Consider the following 7,595-nt stretch of genomic DNA (forward strand, 5'->3'; position numbering starts at 1 on the left):
TCCCACCACAGTAAATTGTTCTCAGAAGCTAGCGGCTCCGTTATTTCATTTATAAATAAACATTATGATATTCATGCTGTCATATTCCTTATTACCAATGTTGGGCAAGCTATTGGAAAGTTTTAGTGAGCTAAGCTAACGTTGCCAGTAATTCTGCAGTAAATAAAGCTTCATCACACTGAAGCTAATGTTAATAGTTAATAAATAAAGCAAGTTATAAGCTGCATCAACATGGCAATGGTAGTTCTCTACATTGGAGCTATATTTTTATACATCCATGTAACGTTACACGTCCATGCTTGGGGGTGGCTTTAGTGATCCTCAGTAGTTTTATTCCAGACCGCTGTGTTTAAGCTTCAGAATGCACGGGCAAATGTGTCTTGTGTGGACGCTACCGCACTACTTAATCAATAAAAGAGCTGTGCTACTGAAAAGCTATTTGATTCAGTAAGCAGCGATGCCATTGAAACGTAGTTAAACAAGTAATGCTACTGCCCAACACTGCTTGCAATACAAGTTTAGTGCCGTGACAGGGTCGGCCCAGGTGGCTAATGTTTGCTACTTTTTAATTTGCCAAGTGTCATAGTGAAAAATGCTGGTTCAACCGGTTAGCATAAAATCCAACCGGTTTAGCCTCGTACACCGGTGAAACCAGAAATTGACAGTTGCATTTTGGAAATTGTTGTATTGAGGTTCTCCTTTAAATTTCCTTGATGACACGCTAAATACCAGTACATGTACAAGCTAAGTACATGCGATAGTACAGTATGCTTTTGTTGCATCTTAACACTACACCCTTCATTTTTTACACTACAGAATGTATTCTATTAATCTACTGTTTGTATACTATTTAAATGTAAATCTGTCATAGATATTAAGTTTGAGCTTGTTTGTTTACTCCTTGGAGCATTCACGGCCAGCTAATCACTGGGATAATTTGATTTGTGCCAAATGTCTATGTTCACTTGATTTGATTGTGTTGTCTTAATCAGGACGACTGAGCAGCAAAGTCACTATGACTTATGCTGCAGTTAGCAAATGGCATAAATGCTGATTATCAAGACTATTTATAGTATGTAGATGCTCCTATGTTCTGAAAGCAATATAATCAAGAAAGTTGCACCGAGTGGATGATGTCCAAATGTAGGAAAACCCAACTGTTATCAAGGTGAACACACATTTTGAGTTTTTTGATAATGTGGATGGAATTAACAACCCCCCCCCCCCCATGGGGGAAGTGTAGGACACTTTCCAAGCTGCATGCATGCTTCATAAATCCAACACTTGAAAAATAAATATTACACAAAAATGTTGACCTCTTTCTCTGTCCATCCCTTCTTTTGCATTTATATTATGGAGACACACACACACACACACACACACACACACACACACACACACACACACACACACACACACACACACACACACACACACACACACACAGGTGGTGTGAATATGGTAGGCAGACATACCAGCAGCAAGTTCAGTGTGTTATCTGAGCCTAACCTGCACAGGGCAAGTCTGCCATCTACTGAGAGAGGAGAGTTTCAACATCTCTTGAGTGGCATATAGGCACTGTATTTTGATGCAGATATTCATCTTAATGTTGCTTGGTGTGATTTTAAAGCCATTATCTGCTGTATCTCAACTAGGTTAGCTAAACTTGTTTCTGCTAGTTTACTGTGTGGTAAAGCTAGATATTTGGATCTTTGGATTAGGTAGTTTCACAGCATGTTTATCAGTTTATCTTATGAATGAGTTGGTATGAAAATCAAGGCTGTCTTAACGCTTTATTGTCCATGCTTCTTGATTCTTATTATTCTGGTTCTTCAAAACTAGAAAAGCATTTACTGAAACGCTGCAGAGATAACGTGTCGCTTCCCGGATTTCAAAACAGACCATAATGGCGGCTCGTTTGGAATACAATCTCTTATTTTACGAAAATAGTTAACCGGAATGTGTTTCTGAAAACAATTTTATTCAAAAAATAGGCTATGCAGTTGCTGAATCTGTCTTCATTTCAGATCGACAACCATCAGTTTAAAAGATTTTCGTGAGCTTTTGAGAGGTGGAAACCCTGCTTCTTCAAAGTCCCAGCGACACTATCAGAATACATTGCACAGCTGCAATCGGGCACAGGCATGCGGTTGTTGTTCTCGGCCGAGTGTTTAACTAAATGTGTGTAGTAGTTTATCGGCAGCTAGAAGGGGTGAATGCCGAGCGCCCGATCACGTTTTTAGTAAATATCAACTGATAATGATCAACGGTCGATCAATCGGGGCATCCCTACTAAAAACACCTTTTTATTAAAGTTTTGAAATTAACTCCGATAGTGTTTAGTGTTTGCTGATTTTGCGTGATACTTTTCCCCATCTAAACGTCTTGTGTTTCATCTATTATCTTCCTTATATCTATCTCTTCAATATGCGTTAGACGTTTAAACAATTATAGTCCATTTTGGAGGATTTTGGAAAAATAGGGGGTGAAATGGAAAGAGATCGAGTGTGAATATTATTTACTATTATGTTGTTGCTTTACATCCTAGAGCAATTTAACCGCCTTCATGTACAGTACCACAGCACTGACAAATAGGCTGGACAGGTAATGAAAAAAAAATATTTTTAATAATTCTACGTGGGTGTTCTATTTTGAATTTCTGGGCCCAAAGCTTTTCATTCCACTTTTGATTGATTACTTTAAGAAAAAGTAAATCCTATTTCAATTACTAATTTGACCACCACAGCTTCCAGCACACTTAAATATGTATGAATGTCACACACAGTCTTCTTCTACTCACAGTGAGCCTGCAAGTGAAACTGTGGATTAAGGAAAATGTATATATCGTATAACTCCCATGTAATCTTTGTAATCCTTACATATCGTTGTACAATACCGATGAGATGAAATCAAAGATAATCTTTTTTTTTTTTTTTGTCATTGAGTGCATTATTCATCCAAAACTGATCATATGTCAGTCTATCATGTCTTTGTGTTGCACATACCTGTATAGCCTACATCTTCGCATTCATGCGCCAAAGCTGAAGATATACAGTAGAAACTTCATCTTTTCTGTTTCATCCTGCGCAGGGGTTCCTGCACTGTCACCACAGAGCTCAAAGGGGGAATCTGACTTGATAAGTCCGGGTAACATCAAGGAGAAGCAATGTTTTATTCATCGGCACAAAGCTCCTGAATTCACTCAAATCAAATTCGCCCGCCTTTGTTTGAGAGATCAGGCTTGAGGTTTGACACATATAGAAATTATTGGATTTCTTAGACTTATAAAAAAAAAATAGGAGTCAGGGAGAAAGTTATGAGTACAGGAGAGGACAGAGTGATGTTTTTTGGTGGAGTTCAATGGGGACTAAGAAAGTAAGGATCAGCTTAATAGCTGGTCATGTTTATTTTCTGTTCCATAAATTTATCTTTTCCATCAACTCTTATATGGTACCTTTTTTTAGTCTTTCATTTTCAGCTTTTCACTCTTTCACACAATCCGCTACGGTGTTGTCTATCGATAAGTCAACCGCTCTCACATTTGGGTGACCTTGGCACCCTGCTGATTCACTTGTTGCAATTCTTTCATCCTGTGTGTTTCTCTCTCCTCTTTCAATTTTTATATCCCTCCTCTCACCCACTCTGATCTCCTGCTGTCAAAGAAATTCAAATACTTTTTGAGAAGTGCAAACCGAGGTCGGATGTGATTTGCAGAAATTTTGGATATGTTATACACTCGGATTTGGACAGTTCAGTAATTGCCAGAAAGTGCTCATCACCTGATAAGTGCTCAATAAACCTCGAGCCCTGCAGAAATTTAAAATGATTAAGAGGGAATTTTTATTAAGCAAATTTGGGTCTTTATCTCATCTGCTCAAATTTTTATTTTTATCGTACTTTTGTTCTCGTTTTATCTTCTGTCTTGTTTCACTGTGTTTCATCAACTAAAGTAAATTAAACTAAACCCCTACTGTAGACTCACTTTGCGTATCACAGCAGCGACTTGTGTCAGCCGGGCTGATAATGGGATCCAGGTCACTGCAGCAATGTCACAGAGTTACAGTACTGTCAAGTTCTGAACTCCCACTCAAGGTTTGAGCCATACAGTGCCTTTTTGGAAGGTAATATAGAATCATTTTTAATTACATCTGGCAGAAAATTACAGCTTAAATTTCCACCAATCATTTGGCAGAAAACCTATTTCAACAGAAGAATTACAAAAACTCTAGCCTTAATGTTGGTTTATATTTCATTCAGCATTCAGTTAAGACAAAAGCCTATGGATTGAAAGAATTCTTCTTCTTAATGGCAATATTCCTTTTATAGACTGTATATGTTCTACAAATGGACAGTAGAGCAGCTATTGAATGTTTTTCTTTTGGATAACATTTTTTTTGCACTCATTGTAGCTGTAGTCCAGTTAACTACCAGTTTTTGTGTGTGTCTTTTAATGAATGCCCATTAAATTGCTGGTTTGTACAATGAAAAAAGGAAGAGGTCACCAGTCGTTAATCACTTTGAGTTTAAACTTGAGTGATAGATATTTAAGCAAACTGTCGCTACTGCTGTAAAGCCAGCCAGTTGGGAGCAGTGGAAAAGTGTTTTGTGGCTCTTGTGCACCTTTTTGTTTTCATTTACAAAGCCAGGGCTGTGTAGGAATACTGGAGGAGATATTTGATAATTTCACAACAGTTGTATTGGATTACCATTGCTTACTACACCTTTTAGTATCCGGAACAAGAAACATGTAATGCAGGCTGTTCTAAAACACGTAATCTTACCCTGCCATTACCTTCACTGTAAATGCCCTTTAGGTCAAATAAAACCAAACTAGTCTCTCAAGGCTTCGCCCGCTGGCATTTCTTTCCAAACTCTTTAAGTGGAGGTGTCCTTGTTAATCGAATAGGTGTCATAGTCAGTCAATCACTGGCATGTCACATCTGTTAGACCTCAGCGTAGCTCAGCACCAACTGTTTGGACTTCATCATGTCTCTGACACAGTGTTGACGAGAACAACAAGGTAATTGCCTCAGAGAAAAAGCTGACACCTGTTAGAATACTCCCTTGTTAGAAGATGTTTTAGATTTTTGGTTGATGCTCACTTTGTTACCTTGGTGTCACTCAAAGTGCTTGACTGTAATTATCAAGCATAATAGGTGACCGGCAAAACACTACAATTACGACTCAGTTGAGACACTACAGTTGGGGCTGGCTGGATGTACACAGGAGCAGGAGAAGAGCAAAGAAAATGTTTGCAAGCAGAGGCTTAAATAGTAGAAATATGACCAAAGTATTTGTGTTTTAAAGGGATATTTCACCATTGGAAAGATGAATATATCTTTAATTTGGGTCACTTATGTAGTAGAAATGTGAATTCTTTTTAGAAATTGGTGGCTTCTTGGCCGAGAAAATCAAGAAAATGTGTTTTTGGCTCGTGTGGATGAAAGACACCAAATCCCAGAATGCACTTGCTTCGCTGCTTAATGGTGCGTTCTTTTTGTCTAGTAATCGCGACTAGTAGCTCAAGTGTAACGTCACATCCATGTCGAAAAACGAATAACCGCGGGTTGTTGTGTTCTTTTTGTCACACAATACTACAAGTCGGATAAAAAATTGATTTTTGTAACATTTTTAGTAACATTTAGGATTCTATTCACCCAGTTATGGACATATTACACAAATATATTTCACAGTTTGATACATGAAAATTACGTTTTGATTAACGTTAACGTTAGGCTACTGCTCTGCTTTCTGCTCAAGACTCGGCTTAAAGCCATTGTTGTCATATAGCAACCGAGCGTCTATAGCCAATTTCAGCTGCACAAGCTACAAAATAACTAATCAGGCGGTATTTAACTCCTAATAAGACTGTAGCGACATGCCTATAGGTAGCAGTATACAGCGCTATGTGTACAACTTCTTCATTTGGTTACAACGACGACAAAAGTGCTTAAAATTGTAGAAAACCACAATGTTAATAAAAACAGGGTTTTCGTATAAATGAGAGGCCAAACCGTAGGAAAATATCTGCGTCTTCCCTTCATGTAAACGGGGCTTTAGTTTTCTCATTGCTCCACACAACTTTTCCACCTTAGCAAACAAACCTGCTTCAGCATTTCCACTGTTGTTTTTATGCGCAAATAAAAAAAAAGTGAAAAACATCTTCTTGCAAAATGTAAAGGATCTCTTAAAAGCAAGAACATTTTCTCTTTACTGTATATCAAGAAACTGAGGGTGTTTTATTATTTTTTTTTTTTTGAGTCATGGTGGCAGCGATACACCACGGTAGGACTCGATGGGCGTGTTTAACCTACATATTGGAAAACTTTCTCTATGCAGGAAAAACCCTGAACTCTTTACCATGGTTTATTGTAATGGTCGAAATGTGCACATTAGCACTTACAGCTTCGGCATTTCTCTGGGTTTATTTAATTTTTTTGTCATGATTTTGTTTATAAATTGATATTTCCCTGTTTCTTTAGTGTTGCTCTTTTTATACCGAATTCCTGTACAGCTTCCCTTTTTAAGGAAAAAAAGGTAGACATCAAGCCCCAGTAGGTCACAGTGCATTAACCACACTAATAAACCCATTAGCTACATTGCAAGGGAATGGGATCCAAACGAGAGAGGGTGTTGAGTGATGGGGATGAAGAAAGGAGAGGGGGTGATTTTGGTAGAGCGGTAGACTGAGGAGGGAGAGATGAAGCACATTAGCAGGTTGGATAAAAGCCTCACTGGTGCACACTCACTTTACGTATGTGTGCCTTTAAGCCCCTCTGTCTATTCGATGCCTTTTCTGCCAGCAATCATTAAGGGGATGATCTGCCATCTTCAGCCAGAGCATTGCATCACTTTGTGCTCCTACACGGCTCCTTTTTTTCCGAGCATTCGTTCATTGTGGGGCCAATTACAACACTGCGGTGTTGTTCAGGGGCCATAAATATCCACAGCGTGTCCCCAACCTGCAATGCTCCGGTGAGGAAAGAGACGAAGCAGAGAAGAGGAACATAGGTATAACAGCACAACACGAGAGCAGCTGGATGCAGTTTTAAATGTTCTGCTCAAGAATCAGAGCACAGTGTTTGGTTGCAGATTGAATAGTTTTGAGACTGTGGCACTGCAGTGTCACAATTCATTATTCAGTACCAGTTATGCAACACTAGTAAAGGAACGAGTAAGAAATGTATACTGAGGCATGCACCACTTTTAAATATGGGGAGAAACAAATAGTAACTAATATGTATGTAATAAACAGATACAGTGTCTTATCATTAGATTATGTAAAGGTGAATGGCATACAAGGTCTTCATCATCAGGAATTAATGGACAGGGAGGCCAAAACTTAAGCCATACCATGGTCACTTGCCAAATAAAATGGTTTAAGATATATTTTCATGCGTTTAGCAATCAAACACCTGGAACAGTTAAACGGAGGGCGCAATGTGTGCTTTTCCACTGCAATGCTTTTGAGTTGTCACTGCGTATGTTATCAATGCTGACAATTTCTTAATTAAAATATGTTACTATGATGCGTTTCAGTGCGAAGAATCAAGTGAAACTGGTGTTGCAGATAGAAGGTGTCGCTGCTGTTCAGC

Source organism: Perca fluviatilis, chromosome 14, assembly GCF_010015445.1.
Source record: "Perca fluviatilis chromosome 14, GENO_Pfluv_1.0, whole genome shotgun sequence".
Classification (NCBI taxonomy): Eukaryota; Metazoa; Chordata; class Actinopteri; order Perciformes; family Percidae; genus Perca; species Perca fluviatilis.